Source organism: Eriocheir sinensis, chromosome 45, assembly GCF_024679095.1.
Source record: "Eriocheir sinensis breed Jianghai 21 chromosome 45, ASM2467909v1, whole genome shotgun sequence".
Classification (NCBI taxonomy): domain Eukaryota; kingdom Metazoa; phylum Arthropoda; class Malacostraca; order Decapoda; family Varunidae; genus Eriocheir; species Eriocheir sinensis.
Window position 1 is genome coordinate 11895067 of NC_066553.1, and position 19993 is coordinate 11915059.

The 19993-nt window shown below is 44.5% G+C and overlaps 1 pseudogene; it reads right to left on the reverse strand.

The window, feature by feature from the left end:
• LOC126980757 (anaphase-promoting complex subunit 1-like) overlaps positions 1 to 19625 on the reverse strand; it is a 33132-nt pseudogene extending 13507 nt beyond the window's left edge.
• Positions 19626 to 19993: the final 368 nt, after the last annotated feature.

Below are 19993 nucleotides of genomic sequence, written 5' to 3' on the forward strand. Positions count from 1 at the left end.
CTGTTATTTAATCGCTGCTCTTTGTATCTTTCCAATGTTCTAATTTCTTTCTTCAATCTAGGTGACCACACTAATGCTGCATATTCCAGTCTTGGACGTATCATCGATGTTATTAGTTTCTTCACCATTTCTTCATCTAAACATGGAAATGCTGCTTTTATGTTTCTAAGAAGATTATATGTTTCCCCAGTTATCTGGTCTATATGTTTTCCAAAGGATAACTTGTCTGTTATGATCACTCCCAGATCTTTTTCCTCTGTTTTTTTCATGATTCTTTCATTACTCAGAGAGTAGTTCCCCGATATTCGTCTGCTGCTCTTACCAAACTCCATTACGCTACACTTCTCTGTATTGAATGTCATTTCCCATTTTCGTGACCATTCGCTTATTCTGTCGAGATCTTGGCTCAGGGCTACACAGTCTTCCTCATTAGCCACCCTCCTCATTATTTTAGCATCATCAGCAAACATATTCATATAGCTTGTCACCCCTTCTGTCGTGTCATTTATATAAATTACAAACATAATCGGAGCCAGCACCGATCCTTGGGGGACTCCACTAGTCACTTCCATCCAGCTTGATTTATTATTCCTGATTACTGTTCTCATTTCTCTCTTCGTCAAAAAGTCCATAATCCAATCCAATATTGAACCACCCAGACCTCCAACATGATTGAGTTTTCATATTAATCGCTTGTGTGGTACTTTATCAAACGCCTTCTATAAGTCCAGATACACACAATCTGCCCAACCGTCTCTTTCCTGTATTGTATCAATTACTCTTGAATAGAAGCTGATCAGATTAGTTACACAAGACCGTCCTCCTCTGAATCCGAATTGGCTATTTGTTAATATACTGTTTTCTTCTAAATACTCCACCCATCTTTTTTATAATTTTCTCACATCTTTATTACTACACTTGTTAATGACACTGGCCTATAGTTCAACGGGTCTTCCTTACTTCCTCCTTTATGTATTGGGACGATGTTAGCCCTCTTCCAGTCTCTCGGTACCTTCCCTTGTGCTAGTGAGACATTAATCAAGTTGCTCAACTTTTCAGCTATTTGCTGGTTACACTCTTTTAGCACCCAATTTGATATACCATCCGGTCCTGCTGATTTCCTCGCATCCAATTCTTTCAATAATTTTCTAACTTCATCTGCTGATGTTTGTATTCTCTCCAGACCCATGCACTCTATTCCCCGGCACTGCATCTACACCTTCAAACTCACTCTCCCTTGTGAACACTGTTTGGAAACAGTTATTCATCACTTCTACTATTTCACTTATACTATCAAAAGTTTCACCATTAACTTTAACTTTCTGAATTTCATCTCTATTTTTCAACTTTCCATTTATGAACTTATAAAACAGTTTTGGCTGGTCTTTGCACTTATCTACAATATTTTTCTCAAAATTCCTTTTTTCTTCTCTTCTTACTTTGACATAAGCATTCCTCTTCCTCTTGTACTCATTCCATAGATCCATCCTCCTATTTTTCTCCATTTGTTCCATGCCTTCTCCTTTTCCTGCTTGGTGTCTACACACTTTCTATTGTACCACTCTTCTCTTGATGTCTGGCCTTCTTTCATCCTTGGTACACACTTTTCCACTCCTTCGTTGTAAATCCGTAGAAAGATAGCCCATTTTTCCTCAACATTATCAGCCTCAAAAAGAGTATCCCATTGTGCTTCATCAAAATGTTTCCCAAGTTGTTCAAAATTTGCCTTATTAAAGTTAAACCATTCTTCCTGTAGTCCTCATTCCTGATTATTTTACCTCCTTCTCGTAATATGTATTCGATAAGTACGTGATCGCTCTTCCCTATAGGGCTCTTATAGATCATCTCCTCTATGGAATCTGGCTCCCTGGTGATTATCAAGTCCAATCTAGATGGCTCGTCTTCTCCTCTGAATCTTGTATTTTCCTCCACCCACTGTGTGAGGACGTTATCTATAACCAATTCCAAAACCTTGTTCCCCCATGAAGCTTCACTTCCTTCCGTTGACCAGTTTTCCCATGACACTTCCTTACAATCAAAATCCCCCATTATCAGAATCTTATCCTTCTCCTTCAGCAACCTCCTTAGGCAATCCAATGTGTCTTCCAGCTTCTTCTTGTACCATTCTTCTGTCCATGAATTGGTTTTCGAAGGGACATACACCACTGTGATATTTCTGCATCCTCCCCTTTGCAGTCTTGTTCCCACACTCAAGACCTCCGCCTCCTCTTCGCCATAGGTGACACCCTCCACTGTCCATTCTCTCTTCAACAATAGCATCACTCCTCCTCCTTGTTTATTTTCTCTATTTCTCATCCATACACCATCCCCTAAGTTAAATGCATCTATACTACCAGTCAATTTGGTTTCCGTTATCCCCGTAACATCTGTTTTTTCCTTACTCAGGTAATCTCCTATTTCTAACATTGACGATGTTAACCCGTTCACATTAGTGCATGCCACCTTCAAGCTGTCTCCTCTTCCCTTCTGTACCACTTCCTTAGGTCCATGTCCATCACTCTCCAGAAAACCTTCCTTTTTTCCTCTTCTGACCTTGCTTCATTCTTTTCATTGGCTTGATTCTTCAGTTCTCTTATCGTGTTCCTTTCCTCCACACTTCTGTCCTTTCTTACCCAGACTTTTTTGTAGGCCTCTGTTCTTGCTGACTTCCATGACTTTCCCACCACTTCTTCTGCAGCCACTTGAGACCTAAATCTAATTTTAACTGGTCGTTGGGCTCCTTCTTCATACTTTCCAAGCCTGAATACTTCTTTGGTCTCCCCTACCAGCTCATGACCTTCCTGAATTGCTTCAATTCCTTGCTCCACTGCCTTCCTTTCCTTCTTTTCCCTTGTGTGTCTGACTGGCATGTGCTCTTCATTAATGCCCACCACTACTACAGCAGCAGAGTCCTTCACTATTTCTGGTTTTCCTTTTATCACCTTGATCACCTTTTCAGTTATAGCTTCATCCTTAGCCTTGACTTGCTCCTCCACAATTTTCTTAAAGCTGACATTCTCCTTTTCTTGCTCCTCCTTCCAGACATTATGCGTTTCCTTTAATTCCTTGACTTTAGCCTCCGCGTCCTCTGCCTATTCTCGTTCAATGTTACCTGCTTGTGCAGGTCATTATACGCATTCTTCCAAACATCCTTCTCTGTCTTCAGAACGTCCACCTCTCTCTCCAGCGTCCCCATTCAATCTCTCATATCCTTCATCTCCTTTTCCAAGTCTATGAGCCTCCTCAACATACCGGCTCTGTCTCTGAGGCTCTCCATGTCATCCGTGAAGCCCTCAAACTCAAACTCTTGCCTTTTTGCTGCCTGTCTTGTCCTGACCCCTGCGCCCTGCGGTGTACACAATGCCAGTGGGGTCGGCAAGGCCGCCGCCCCCGTCTCCTCCTCGCTCATTTCTCGATGTTGTACACTGTCAACAGCCTTTGTTTTTCCGGGACAGCACGACCGTACCCTAGCACGTCTGGAGATCAGCTGTGTCTGTCCGCCATGTGTGTGTGTGTGTGTGTGTGTGTGTGTGTGTGTGTGTGTGTGTGTGTGTGTGTGTGTGTGTGTGTGTGTGTGTGTGTGTGTGTGTGTGTGTGTGTGTGTGTGTGTGTGTGTGTGTGTGTGTGTGTGTGTGTGCGTACATTTGCCCTTGAGCTGCTTCCTTAACTGTTAAAAAGAAAAAAAAAATCTGGAAGTTTTATAAGCTCTAGACATGACATGACTTTCCTGACTTTTTAATCTACCATTACGTATAAGACCTTCAACTACATAAGAACACAAGGAGTCTGCAAGAGGGTGTGACTACTGGCTACATCCCTACATGACCTTCCTAACTTTTTTACCCTATCATTGTGTATTATATCTTACACTACATAAGAACACAAGGAGTCTGCAAGAGGGTGTGACTACTGGCTACCTCCCTACCTTTCTGATGAATGGGTGATTGGTGTGGTTCTGTATGAAGACCTCCAGGTGCAGGCCTTGGTCCCAGGGGATGTAGGTGCCGGGGGCTCCGAGGCACTGATGCCTTGGTTGATGAGTGGGACGCAATGCATGCCGGCCTGTGTGAGGAGGCAGGGACTCAGTCATTAGGTGCAGTAAGGCCGCTAGTCACGGAAAAAGCTAGGAAGGCAGAGTTACTAAATATCGTCACCCTCTTAAAATAATCGCCAAAGTAATTTTTCAGTGATTTCCAGGTTTTTGTCTACATCAATTTCTACACATGTGATGCCCATTTTTGTATGGTTGCCTTTGTCATTCAGGGTTTGAGTGTTTTAGAATTGGCCTTTTCATTCCTGCCTGATTCTTAAGTCAAATGAGATATTGGTACAGTTCTTTTCTGAATTCCTAAGAAGTAGAAAATAATGACTTAGGCAACTTCTTTACATATTTTAGATGTGTCACTGCTTCAGTTTACCCCTTGCTTGAGTTGCTGGACTTTTCATGGACTGTTTTGTGATGCTGGTGATAGTTTTACACGGCTTCTGCACCTTGAACGGGAAAACCACCACCCTTGAAAACCTGGTTAATCTTTGCTGTGGCCTTGGGAAACCCTGGAGGCGGTGGCTGAGTGGTTAGCATGTAGGCCTGCCATTCACGGTGCCATGGACAACGTGGGTTTGAATCCCCACGCCACCACCTGGGATTTTTCAGTCACCGCCGAGTGGCCTAAGACTACCCACATGCTGTCCAGAGACCACCCGTCAGTCAGTCCAGTGAATCAAGAATGAGTTCCGGGGGGCAGCATGAGCCAGGCATAACTGGCGCCACTATAAAAAAAATTGCCTGTGCCATGATGGGCTTGGGCCAACCACCAGGCCCTTGAAGAAAGCCTACCGGCGCTACAGACCGAGATGTAAAAATATATATATATATATATATATATATATATATATATATATATATATATATATATATATATAAATATATATATATATATTTATATATATATATATATATATATAGGTAACTCGATTTACGTGAGTATTGTGTCCTTGAAGAAGTCACGTAAATCAAAAACAATGTAAATCAAACAAGAGGTAAGTTTCTATCGAAAATAAATATTCACTTCATTCAGTGAATATATATATATAAATATATATATATATATATATATATATATTTATATATATATATATATATATATATATATATATATATATATATACTATATATATATATATATATATATATATATATATATATATATATATATATATATATATATATATATATATATATATATATATATATATTAGTTGCTGGACTTTTCATGGACTGTTTTGTGTTCCTGGTGATAGTTTAACATGGCTTCTGCATCTTGAATGGGAAGACCACCCATGAAAACCTGGTTAATGTTCTCTGTGGCCTTGGGAAATAGTTATAATGGGAGACTGGTACGTTGAGGAATGTGGCCCTCTATCCTAGTGTTAGCAAGTACAAGGAGCCACAGAGACGTTAAATATATTAATACAGACTTAATGACTTTTACTGTATCATGATTGTACAGGACATTAATTTACTCTCTCTCTCTCTCTCTCTCTCTCTCTCTCTCTCTCTCTCTCTCTCTCTCTCTCTCTCTCTCTCTCTCTCTCTCTCTTTATTTAAACATCAAGATACTATGGTATATATAGGCCAAAGGGACAGTGAAATTGTCGTCAGGCTGGGGATGACCTCTGTCCTGAGGTCGCCTATCTTAAAGCACTGTTGTGTTCAGGTGGATGTGACAACAGAACCATCTCGTGTTTCGCGCTATCCGAGTTTCATGATCCACGAGTTTCGCGGTTAGTCCTAAATTCTTATCATCCTGACTTTCGCGCATTATCACTCAGAGTTTCGCGCTGCCTTGACACGTATGTGTCACGTCTACTTACCATCGGCGTCACGCACGCTACCTTTAAAGGTAGTAACACACTGGATGTTTTCCCCCAAACATTGTGGCTATGGAAAGAGAGAGAGAGAGAGAGAGAGAGAGAGAGAGAGAGAGAGAGAGAGAGAGAGAGAGAGAGAGAGAGAGAGAGAGAGAGAGAGAGAGAGAGAGAGAGAGAGAGAAAACGGGTCGTTTTGAAGCCACAGTTGAAGGCGGCTGCCTTACGATTGGCTGACAGTTCTGAAAACACGCTTGTGATTCGCTGGGAGTCCGATGATGTCATCGCCGACGCTCACCCTATCAGCGGCTTCACTGCTTTAAGGCGGTGTCACGTACAATGGCCGTTTTCGTCCAACCGTTGGGGCTACGGGCAACCCCCGTAAGCCCAATCGGGAGCAAGTTCACGGTTATCCGTAAGCTGGTGTCACACAGGTTTTTTTTCTTCCCACCGCGTTGGCGCCACCTAGGGCAACCGGCAACTCCAACTTTTCCTGGTGTGCGTCACACCTGGCCAAGGTTGGTTGCCCGTATCCACATCCACAACGTAAACAAAGCACTTGCCCTATATCAATATGGCGCCATCTGGTAAAGTAAGGGCTGCCACGGCTTGTGCTGCCATTACCCAAGTTATGGACTTGTTGCTGCAGTTAAATGGAAGGAAGAAACAGTTGTGGGGGTGGCGTGTCTGTGGTTCCTCCCTGCCAGTTCTCATTGTCACCACTGCGCGTGTGCGGCCAACCCACCCATCTAGACTCAACCACATAAACACATGGATCGAATAACAACACACACACACACACACACACACACACACACCAGACTCATTAGGAACCATTGCTGATGTTTCTGACATACAGAAACGACTTCACCATTTCTTGAGTGTGTTAGAACGTATCTGGTGACACACTCTAAGAAATGGCGAAGCCATTTTTGTTTGTGAGAAACATCTGCCATGGTTCATGATGAGTCTGGTGTGTGTGTGTGTGTGTGTGTGTGTGTGTTGACATGTTGTTGCTTGATCCACGTGTTGATGTGGTCGGAGTCTAGATGGGTGGGTTGGCCGCTCACGCGCAGTGGTGACAATGAGAACTGGCACGGAGGAACCACAGACACGCCACACCCACAACAGCTTCTTCCTGCCATCTAACTGCAGCAACAAGTCCATAACTTGGGTAATGGCAGCACAAGCCGTGACAGAACTTACTTTAGCAGACGACGCCATGTCAATACAGGGCAAGTGCTTTGTTTACGTTGTGGATGTGGATACGGGCAACCGACCTTGGCCGTGTGTGACGCACACCCGGAAAAGTTGGATTTGCAGGTTGCCCAAGCTGCCGCCAACACGGTGAGAAGAAAAAGGCCCAGTGTGACACCAGGTAACGGACAACCCACAACTCGCTCCCGGATGGGCGCACGGGCATTGCAATAGCCACAACGGTTAGAGGAAAATGGCCAGTGTGACACCGCCTCAATGCAGCAAGGCCGCTGACCGGGTGAGCGCCGGCGATGACGTCATCGGACTCCTAGTGAATCACAAGCGTGTTCTCAGAGCTCAGTCGTAAGGCTTCATCTGTGGCTTTAAAACGACCCGTTCTCTCTTCCTGTTTTCTTCCTTTTTCCAAGGTATGTATTTTGAGATAAAAAGTGAGTAATAGAGGAAAAAAAAGTGAGCTCCGGAGGGCAGCATGAGCCAATTATAATAGCGCCACTATAAACAGTTGCCTGCGCCATGACGGGGTCGGGGCCGATCATCAGGCCCAGATGCATAATCTACCGGCGCCATAGCCCACATGTAAAAAAATAATAAATAAATAAATCTCCACGGGGCAGAACAGATAAGCACTTTTTCAGTGTTTTCAATACCTCGAGTTTCGCGCGATACCTTCGGAACGAAGCGAGCGCAAAACTCGAGAGGGTACTGTGGGGCGGGTAAGTGCGACTCCAGGCATGGGCCGCCACCTTCACCTGCTGGGGGTTCATTGCCCTACCCCCCACTTCACCTGTGAAGGCGTTCCACAGGTGGGCCGTGGCACTCGTGAAGGCCCTCTGGCACCTGGCTGTGCGGCTTCTCGGGATTTCAAGGAGGAGGTCGTTAGCCACCGCCGCTCTCGTGGTGTGCTGGCTTCTCCTCCAAGGGACCCGTAGTGCCGCCAGGTGAGGTGTATGTTGGACCTGGGCCTTGTGTAGGACTGTGATGGCACCGACCCTTCTCTGGTGCCCGAGGCTGTCGAGCATGCAGTGGGGGGCGTCCTGCTGGTGATGTAGGTACTGCCGATGTTGCCGCTGCCGCCACTGGTGTCCATGTGGTCGCTGCTGCTGAAGGCTGCTGGCATCGCGGATGAGTCGCTCTGCACTCTGTCCAGCAGCGAGAGGTGACATTGGGCACTACTCATCCAGGAGAGAGGGGAGTATTCCATGACGGGCCTCACCTGGGCTTTGTACAGCCTCAGGAGGCCGTCTGTGTCTTGCAGGTGCCACATGTGACGCAGGAGGGTTTTTTTCTTTTCCTTTTTTCTTTTTTTTCTTTTTTATGTTGCGGCCTATTGCGCCGGTAGGCTTCTTTCTGGTGGATCCTGATGGTCGGTCCAAGGGTTCTTTCCGGTGGGTCCTGATGGTTGGCCCAGCCCGTTCTGGCGCAGGCGAGTGTTTATAGTGGCGCCATCTTGCCAGAGTGTCACCCTCAGGGAGGCTCTGCTCACCACACATTCCAGGTAGCGGTCAAAACTGAGTCTGGAGTCGACCTCCACCCCCAAGATGTTGATGGAGTCCTTGATGGCCAGGGTGTCGTCCCCAAACTTCAGCCGTCCCTGTAGGAGTCTGGCGTCCTCCCCCAAACACGATATGACCATGGCCTGGGTCTTCTCGGCAGCAAACTTGACTTGCCAACGTCGTCCCCAGGCCATGATGTCACCAAGATGGCGGCTGGTGGCTTCAATCACGTCTCTCTCTCTCTCTCTCTCTCTCTCTCTCTCTCTCTCTCTCACCTGGTGTATCTCCTTGACAAAGCCCGGCAGGTCCTTGAAGTTCTTTGGGTCGATGGTGAAGTCATTGCGGTCTTTCATGTAGTCAATATCATTCCACTGAGTGTCCTGAAATCATTGAGAATATTTATTATTATTATTATTATTATTATTATTATTACTGTAAGTTTCCTGCCTGATACTCGACCTCTTTCAAAGGGTGCCAAACCTGGAGTATTTTAAGTGTCTTGGCACCTCAGTTCACCTGTTTGAAAAGCCTCTCGTAGAAGTTGCTGGGTGATAGTTTCATATAACTTCTGCACCATGAACAGGAAAACACCACCCATGAAAACCTGGCTAAGCTTCTCTGTGGCCTTGGGAAATAGTTGCTGGACTTTTCATGGACTGTTTTGTGATCCTGGTGATAGTTTTACCCGACTTCTGCACCAGGAACAGGAAAACACCACCCATGAAAACCTGGCTAAGCTTCTCCGTGGCCTTGGGAAATGGTCGTAATGTGAGCCCCTTACGTTTAAGAATATGGACCAGAGTCCTTACAGGTAGAAAAAAAAGTCATCACTCTTCACATGAGAACTCTGGATAGTGGTAGCAGTTGGTGTATGGCAGAAACAGCTCATCACCCATTAGTCCCAGCCCTTACAAGTGAAAAAGTTGCCCTTCTTAATATCAGATCTCTGGATAAAGGACCTACAGAGTGAGAGACTGATCAAAACTTGTCCCATACTGCACCTTCACAAGAATGGTCATCGGGTTCAAAGATGTATAGAAATGTGAAAGTGGGGATGAGGGAAGGAGTTCTGAGCCAAAATCAGCTCTTGAATTAGACCAGCAGGAGGAGGAGGAGGAGGAGGAGGAGGAGACGAAGAAGAGGAAAGGGAAGAGAAGAACGAGAAGAAGAAAGAGAAGCAGAAGAAGTAGAAGAAGAAGAAGAAGAAGAAAGAGGAGGAGGAGGAGCACGAGGAGGAGGAGGAGGAGGAGGAGGAGGAATAGGAAGAGGAGAATAATAATAACTAAAATTTGCGGATGAACCACCTAGTCTGGACCCACCATAGGCTCGGTGTGGTCTGACTATCTATGTAAACCTCTCTCTCTCTCACACTTACAAAGGGTATCCCAGCCTCCCGTGTTTGCTGCCAGACTCCCGCGTTCTCTTGGTGGACCCGTAGCAAAACCTGCACTGATGGTGGCCCAGGAACCAACAGGGTGGCAGGAAGGGCTTGCCAACCACCGCTGTGTACCGCCGCACCACATCATTGGGAGTGGGCCCCTGGAACACACACAGGTCCAGCACCCCTCCTATTGCCCTGTAGGTGAGGGCTGGCAGGGGCTGGACCACTAGGTCTGTAAAGAGGGAGATACAGTATTATTAGAGGTTGTTTGTGTAGTTCATTAGGTGGAAAGTTACTTAATTAGTTTACACACACACACACACACACACACACACACACACACACACACACACATATACACACACAAAATCAATGATCCTAAAGGCATGGTGGAGTTACTAAACAAAAATTTCCAGCAAGTTTTTACTAATGAATCAATATTTAACGAGCCACAAGGAAACACGATAAATGTTCATATGGAAGAAGTCTCAGTAAATAAAGAGGAGATATATGAGTTGTTGGGGGAGCTGGAAGAAAGGAAAGCTGTAGGACCGGATGGAGTCTCGGGGTATATATTGAAAGAATGCAGAAATGAGTTGGTTAGACCGATATATGACATCATTAAATGCTCAATAACAACTGGTACAGTGCCTAAGGAGTGGCAGAGGGCCGAAGTGGTCCCCATATACAAAAGTGTAAGGAAGGAAGAACCCCTGAACTACAGACCTGTATCATTGACCAGTGTAGCATGTAAAATATGTGACAAAGTGATAAAGAAACAATGGATAAGATTTCTAGAAGGGCATAATTTAATCACAAGTACACAGTATGGATTTAGAAAAGGGCGCTCAAGTGTGACAAACTACTGAGCTTTTATTCAAGAGTGACAGATAAAATACAGGAAAGGGACGGATGGGTTGATTGCGTCTACCTGGACCTGAAGAAGACGTTTGACAAAGTTCCACACACAAGACTGCTATGGAAACTAGAAAATAAAGGAGGATTGAAAGGGAAACTGAAGAACCTACCTAGTTGTAAACACACACACACACACACACACACACACAGAAGGGAAAATGAGAAGGGAGTGGCAGAAGGGAGAGTCAGGTCAGTGCTTTGGTCAGGACATGACCTGACTCGCTTCTACCCTTCCCTCCACACACCCTTCCCATTTCCCCTTCTGTGTGTGTGTGTGTGTGTGTTCATATAATCTAATGGGGAAGGAGAAAGGGAGGAAGAGTGATAGAGTGAGAGATAAGACTAAAGATGGGAAAGAGATTAAAAGCGAGAGGTAGGGAGGGTCAGGTAAAGGTGAGGAAAGAGGGGGAGAGAAAGGGTGTGAGTGGGAGGGAAAGAGATTACAAGGAGGTAGGAGGGTCAAGTAAAGGTGAGAAAGAGGGGGAAAGAGAGAAGAATGAGAGGGAAGAGAAAAAATGGGGGACGGCGAGGAAGAAGAAAGAAAGGAAGTGTGGAGGAGTGAACCAGGGAAAAGACTAACGGCGCAATAGGCCGCGACGGAAAAATGAAAAATAGGTGGGTGACGTAAGTGCTTATTTAGGTGTGTTCCTACTTACGTAGATTTATATCGTTTTCATTTTTTAGGCTAGAAAATGCTTATTTTACCGCAAAATCCCGCGATATAGCGAGAAATCCGCGATACCATACAATTAAAAAATCCGCAATAAGTGAACCGCGATATGGCGAGGAATTACTGTATTACAGATTAATAATTGTAAAACTCCCGACACACACAAAAGGGTGGCGGTACAATCACCTCTGTCCTGGCCCGGCGTGTCTTCCATGTGGTGTGGCTGTTGTTGCCCGAGCTGAAGAGGATGCAGGAGGAGGGGTCTGGGGACATGAAGACGGCCCGCTGCGCTAAATCACTCGTGTAGGTGGGACGGTCTGACCCGCTGTAGCCTGTAGCAGGAAACAGTGAAGTGACCAACCCCGCATAAAACAACAGGTCATATTATCAAACATATCGTCACCCTAGCACACACAGTTGACAGGGCTTTCGGGAAAGTTGTGGGCCTTTCCAGGGGTAGTCTTATGACCCTTTTGGTAGTCTGATAAGTCTTCTGTAGCATGAGCTCTAAAAGGCACTCATGAGGATGCATTTTACCTCTTTTTTGGCCTTTAGAAATAAGTGATGTGAGAGTCGGCAGTGTCTAAGCATGCCGACCACTGACCTAACTAGCAGTGGTTGTAAGAACTAAAATACTAAAGCTATGGGAAACATGGTCACAGTACAGGAGCTGAAAATAAGTGATGTGAGAGTCTGCAGTGTCTAAGCACACCGACCACTGACCTAACTAGCAGTGGTTGTAAGAACTAAAATACTAAAGCTATGGGAAACACATTCATAGTACAGGAGCTGATATCAACCCAAGCTTATATAACAAAGAAATCCCACACCTTCAGCTGACTGGCACAAAAATTTATAGTGTTGCACATGAAAGCCACACAGGCCTAAAGATGAAGTGAATCAAGAAAGCCTGAAGTGGCTGTCTCAACCCTTCCCTTCCCTCATAACAAAACCCTCCACCTAACCCACGGCTGCCAGTGTGCCCAGTCTCCACGTACAGAAGGAAAAATGCGCTGTACAAAAATGAGAAAGAAGAAAAATAAGGAAAATCGTGGCAGAACAGACTGAAAAGGAAGAGAAGGGAAGATGTGGGAAATGAGACCAAAAATAAAGGCAACAGCTCAAGGGCAACAAAGGAAGATAAAACAAAAAAGAGGCCCGGTAATCGCTGCTCACAGAGAAGCAGGCAGAGGGAGTGGCCAGAGGAGGGGTCAGTTTTGGATAGCAAGGCATCCTGAGCCCGGATCCACAAAGGCTTAGTTCGTAGTTTTGAGAACATCGAGATTCACAAAGCTCGCGCACCAATAACTACCAGCTAATCGATGACGTCACGGGTTAACACGCGGATCTACAAACGTTTACCGCGCTCTGTGTGATGCTAAATTTGTTGTTAAATAAATACTGCCTCGGAGCTGACAGTAACGCTAACAATATTATCATATTTACGTATAAATGCTTATAAATCGCGTTTTTCAACTTGAAATATAACTTTGCGAGTAGAGGAGGCCCATTTCTTTATAAAATGTTGAGATATGCACCCTTTGAGAGGTATATGATAAGTGTGGGCGGTATGGCAACACCCGGCCGCGGGATTGCCAGACCTCCCACCTCTGCCTGCTGCTGGAGGATGGCTTGGCGACGAGGAAAAGTTGCCGAACTTTATGTAATTTCTGATTTACTAGGGAGAATTTTGCGTTTTCCTTCTATATGTAGATTCAGAAAGCGTTAATTTACCCATACATGTCAACAGAACGATCTTACAATATATAATAGCGAAGAAATCTGAGGCATATAGATGCCCAGGCTCAATTCTGCCCGAGGCTCAATTTTGTCGATGACAGGGGCCTATATTTTTCCTTCCCGTCATCATTAATGAATCTCAGGTGTCGCAACTTGGTGTGAACATGCCCTAAGTATTCACCTCTGGAAATATATTGATGTATATGTGATTGGTATCCTATTTTCTGAGAAAAATGAATGTGTGATCATGGGTGTCGGAGTGCTGCTCTGGAGGATGGCTTGGCGACGAGGAAAAGCTGCCGAACTTTATGTACTTTCTTATTTAATGAGGCAAATTTTGACATGTTTTTTGTCATCATAATAAAGAATGATGATCATGCTAGTTCTAGACGCCATATCAGTCGAAAAGAACCCCACATACACGAGCTTGAGCTAAGATAACAGAGGCATGTGGATGCCCGGGCTTAGTTTTGCCCAAGGCTCAATTTTGCCCGTGACACCGCCCCCATCCGTGGAGGGACCATGGATCTTCGTCAGGTGACAGCTATCCCATGAGTTGGGCCGCAGATATGGCAAGACAGTCTTAATTTTCCCTATTCCTTCCTTCCGTCCTTCGTTCTGTCTGCCTCGATATCTGTCCCATATTTCTATTTGCTTTCTTCCTGGCTCAATCTCCTCCGTATCTTCTTTTTCTTCATCTTAAGCATGTTCGTAGGTAATAAGACATCGAACAGCACAGTTACCTTGACGTAAATGTGCAGCAAATAACGAAATAATTGGGTTAAGATTCGTTTTAGGTCCGTGCCAGTATCTCATAATCTACTTTATGAAACATCACTATCTCTTCATATATCTTTTCTACAAACCTTCAACAGTCATGGAAACGCTTTGAAAATCCAATTCAAGGACGTTTTTTTTACTCTTGAAAATATGGGATAATGTTTACGAAAGCGCGTCGCCTCCTCTGGTGCTGGCCGCGGCGACGCTGCAGCCGGTGTTGCGAGAAATACCTCCTCGCTGAAATAAGTCACATATACATGAGGGGGGGGGGGGGCGAGGGGGGCGCAGCCCCCCCGTTAGTAGGTCGTAAAGTTCGGTTGGAGTAGTTTAAATATGCTCCCCGACCCTAAGCCCTATGCGAGCTATTTTGCGGCTGCGGTGGCTGCAGTGTCGCCGCGGCCAGCACCAGAGGAGGCGACGCGCTTTCGTAAACATTATCCACTATTCTCAAGAGTAAAATAAAAAGTCCTTGAATTGGGTTTCAAAAGCGTTTCCATGACTGTTGAAGGTTTGTAGAAAAGATATATGAAGAGATAGTGATGTTTCATAAAGTAGATTATGAGATACTGGCACGGACCTAATACGAATCTTTACCATTAATTGAATTCGTAGATTACGATTTAGTACAGTTTGCCTTGAAAGGAAGAAAAATAGGAAAAGAGAATGGGTTTCTTGAGCCAGCAGCTGGAGGGGGCTCCCTAGGATTGGCTGACGGTTCTGTAAACGTGCTTGCGATTCGCTGCAAGGCCAATGACGCCATCAACCAATCAGCGGCCTCGCTGACTTAGCGCGCCTCTAACTACAATCTAAGGTTTGCTTTGTGAATCTGACACTAACGTCGGTAGCTAAATCAATAGTGCGTAGTTATGTTAGATCGTAGTTATTGAGTCCGTTTGTGAATTCGGGCCCTGATGCATGTAACACTACCCATATAAGTCTGTGTGGTCTGTGCCTGCTAACTTACACTTCTTACAACTTATATCACTCACTCAAGTCTTACCTGTGCAATAGAGCAGCGGATTGGTTTCGTCCAGCGGGTTCAGCAAACTGTAAAAGGTCGGGAGACTTTCCGGTTCATTCTTCTGGGCATCAATCTCTGAGGCCGTCACTCGCTGCTCCAGCAGGATCCCGTACCTGATTGGCCACACCCTCCTCACCTGGCGGAGAACACAAATTATTATCATTATTATGAGACCCAGAGCAGGTAGGGAGGAGGAGGAGGAGGACCCTAACAGCTGCCTGGTCAGCAGCATCCAAACACCCAGTGAACAGTGAAGTAGGGTTGCACCGATTAATCGGTAAGTAATCGGTAATCGGCCTAATCGGCCACTTTGCCGATTAATCGGTAATCGGTCTTTTGACCGATTAATCGGGGCCGATTATTATTTTTTCTCTCTTTTATAATACAGTGTACATAACACAGTACTAATAATGTTAATGTAAGGATGGTGATGTTACCAAAACTCTAATACCTTTCCACAGCATTTATTTCCAACAAGTCCCTATGCAAATGTATATTATGTAATTCAAATTGATATATAAAATTATGATATGAACTGAAGCACTGGTATTTGCTTCAACTTTGAAACTAGAAAAAAAAATCAACATATTACTTTATATTACAACCAAGAAAAATTATATGCTTATTTCAACTTGCTTAGCACAGTAACTGAGTAATGTCCTTCACCAAGCCTGCCGTGCATAGGACAGTAAATTAGTAGAAGACTTGAGAGATTGATAAACCTTCTGTACACTACCATTTCTAGTAGCATCTAGGATCACCACAAGAACGAGAAAACTGGGAAATTCTAACATATTAAAATCAGGATGTTTCCACAAAGCAAGGCTAAATTATAAGTAACAAATTACTAGACGTATTTGTTCTCCATGCAGATGACAGTTGGGCAGTAAACAAAGTTGTAAACATGTGGGTTACGGTATGTCTTTAACTTTGTGGTACCAGTGTCCAATAATTAATGAAGATTAATCACATTTACAATTTATAAATAATCGGCCGATTAATCGGTATCGGCCGATTATTGGTTACCGATTAATCGGTAATCGGTAATCGGCCAAATTGCTTATCGGTGCAACCCTACAGTGAAGTAAGTGACCCAGCATAAAACACTCGGTCACATTATTAAACATTTCAGCGTTCAAGTTCGCACAACTGACAAGACTTTTGTAGGAGTTGTGAGCCTTTCCTGGGGTAGTGTTATGACCCTGGTGGTGTTGTGACCCTTCCTCTGTACCATGAACGTGGAAAAACACTCATGAGAATGCGATTAATCTCCTTTGGAAACAGCTGATGTGAGGGATGGCAGTGTCTGAGAATACAGACATGAGCTGCCTGTTCAGTGCCCCAAACACCAACACTGTGCTGCAAAAGTCTGCTAATCTGGCTTGCAGGGAACAAGCTTCATGCTGGATAACCACAAATGCCGGACCACTGGATATCTACTGTATGAAGACACTAAAGCTCCATCTCAGGAACCTCAAGACCCAATCTCACTGCAAACAACTTCCAACTACTTCCTCAAGTACAAGACCATCTCATGCCCCTCAGGCCCACTCACCGGGCATGGGAGAGCAACAGAGTAGTGGTCTCCCTCCTTCTCCGTGACGAGGGTTAGGCAGTCATGCTCCACGATGTAGCGACTCGCCTGAAGGAAACCTGCACGGAAGAGATAAAGAACGGCATGAATCCCTGACTTTTGGACATGACGTGCTGTGAGTGGCCATCATCAGGGCTGCTGGTGATGGATATATAAGGAAGACACTATTATGTTGATACTAGTTTTCTTAAAGCTACATTGCAGACAGAAATAATGATGTGGCAAGAAATAATGTAAAGAATTCTGTGAAAGTGACCCACAAATCCACTCTCAAAATAATACTTTGGATGTTGAAGTGACTGAGAGGTGGCTTGTCACTTGTTGCACACACTAATTAATATTCAAAGGTACCGTAAACAGGGGTGACTTCGGATACGGGGTGACTTCGGACAAAAAGTGGATAAAAGTTGACAAGTTGATAACTCGTAGCCAGTTGCAACAAGCTAGATGAATTTAGTATCAGAATTTGTCTTTTGCTTTATAGTTTTCGAATAAGAATGTTGTTTTCTTGAGACATGTTTCTGTTTTGAAAACCAGCACAATGTGTTTTTGAAATTTTTAAAAATTTACCCCCCTTGGAAAACTTCTGGCAGGAACGATCTGTATCACACACATCATCAAAACTAGAGAAAACAATCAGAAACATGCTTAACTAGAACAGTTAGAATGATTCAGGGGTGCTTAACATATCCTACACACCTGTAAATGTCACTTGAATGGAGGCATGTCAAAAAATGGCTCAAAATGGGGTAACTTCGGACACCTAAATATAACTACACATTGTGGGGTGACTATGGCGGGGTTCCCACTATTCCGTTTTCACGGATCCGTCGACCGTCAGTGACGTCACCAACGGAGCCCGGGCCCGGTGCGGAGCACGTCCAGAGATGAACTCAAGTTAACTTTTGGGTCCGTAATGGCGGTGGTGGTGCCAGTCCAGTGATGCTGAATGTTCTACACATCATGAAAATATGAGGTAGAAGTACTTGGCTACAAAATAACATATACAAGAATAAATCTCTAGTGAAATGCATCATGATAAAATATGATAAATGAGACGTAAAATAGTGTGCACTTCAAAAAGCCCTAACACACTTGAATGTTGCCCTGCCATTATAAACATTTCTTGCGGTGATTATGTAATCATTAAGCTTCCAAAAAAACTAAAACTGTGCTCTACATCATAGTTTTTTTGTAATAACATTTTTTTCAAAATTATTGACCATTTTTTTACTTCCCTGCTACTACTGACCTGAAATGTGGAACTTCTTTCCTAAGATTTTTTTCCCATTTCTTTTCCCCCCAGTACAACAGTGTCTGAAGTAACCCCCGGAATGTGCGAACAGGCTCAGATACGTAAACCCAATGAAATATAGCCACTGTCTGAAGTCCCCCCAAGGGTGTCCGAAGTCCGCCAGACATGGTGACTTTGGACACCCATATTTTTTCACGTAGCACAAAAACTTTTAAGTTTCGTGAAAATGTTGCACCATGTAATGATAGCCCTTAACAATACAGAGTAAATGCACACTCAGCATAGATCCTAGGCCTAGAAACAAAAATTTCATAAGGAAAAAACCTTGAAAACTGTCCGAAGTCACCCTGGTTTACGGTAACAGAGGAGGGCATCAAGACTCCTCTTCACCCAAAACTGACCTCTCTTTTGGCCTTTATTTGGAGCAGCGTACAGCGGGCTTTTTTAATTGTTGTTGTCTTTGTTTGGTCAAATAATCAAAGAGCAAAGGCTACCTGTGGGTTCTTGAGGGACAGGTTCTCCCAGCAGGGACGGTTGGTCTGGGCAGGTGTAGAAGGTGGCAAACATGGCTTGTACCACAGCTGAGTCGCGGGTTGACAACCTGACGGGACGCCACTCGGCCAGCCTGAGCTTGGGACCACACCACTCTGGAGCCACTCACGTACAGCTCCTCCTCCGCCAGCCCATCCTTGCTGTGCCGGATGTCCCACCATTCCTGGAGAAAGGTTGTGGCTGTCAGGCAACTCATCAGGCACTGTGTTTGTCCCCCCTTGTATTTTTCTCCTTTATATCCATGTCTGCTCACCAAGGCTCTGTATCATTTTTCTATCCTCCCTTGACCTACTTTTATGAACCTCAATGATGATACTGATAATGAAAATAATGATAATAATAATAATAATAATAATAATAATAATAATAATAATAATAATAATAATAATAATAATAATAATAATAATAATAATAATAATAATAATAATAACAATAATACCAATGACACCACAATCACCTTTCCAGTTCCTTGCAGACACAGGGCAAGGAGTCACATATGAGCTCAGTTATTATTAAAACATATTACGAACAGTAATAAACATATGAAAGTAACTCATGACAGAGAAGACAGCCTAATAACATAAGCCAACTATTGTCCAGATCCCAGCAAATAACAATTACTGTATCCCTGACAATGGAAACTGTTTCTGAGCACACCCAGCTCTGGAATTTCCTGTGGTTACTGGTTAAAAAGGGTGTGATTCTATAGTTTGCTCACCATGACATTTATTCCTCCTTACAAGCCTCTTCTGTCCTACTGTCAACTGCCTAGCTGTTTTCCTGTAGGGGTGTTCTTTGCATACTGAGCTGGGCCGGACACTGATGGGGTTAAGCGACTGTCATTGACACTCAGGATTTGTTATATGCACTGATGCCTGCTGTAAAGTGAGGATTCTGCAGACTTCTCCATCCTCTACCAATACTCTTTCACATGCCGACATACCTTGGAGCTGTTGATGGACACTGTGTTGAGCTGCCTGAGGAGGTCCATGTGTGGGGCACCTGGCTGGGCCGTTGGGGGGCAGGCCAACTTCCCCCGGGTGGTGCTCTAAGTACTCTCGCCCAAAAGGCACAGTCCTGGGCGTCCCCACACGAGATCATGATGCTGGCTTCATCCAACTCATCCAGACTGAGGACACCTGGAAGCACGCAAGAACACTCAACATTTCTGACCAGAGTGGCGTCTAAGGCTCTCCCCGTCTCATCAGCTCCCCTCCTCTTGCTGACAGTCTTCTACCTCTTAAATTCAACCACACTGTTGCATCCTTTTCTGTCTTCTATCATATCTTCATGCTGACTGCTCTTCTGAACTTGCTAACTACATGCCCACCCCTCCCATGGCCCCGCTACACATGACTTTCCACTCTCGCTCATCCCTATACTGCCCAAATAGTGATTGTGTGATGCGTCCACGGCCTCCCGTACCATTCTTAAACTAACAGTCCCCCCGTGCACACACACATATATATCATTATAAGGTGTCAATTATTTAAGCATTATGTG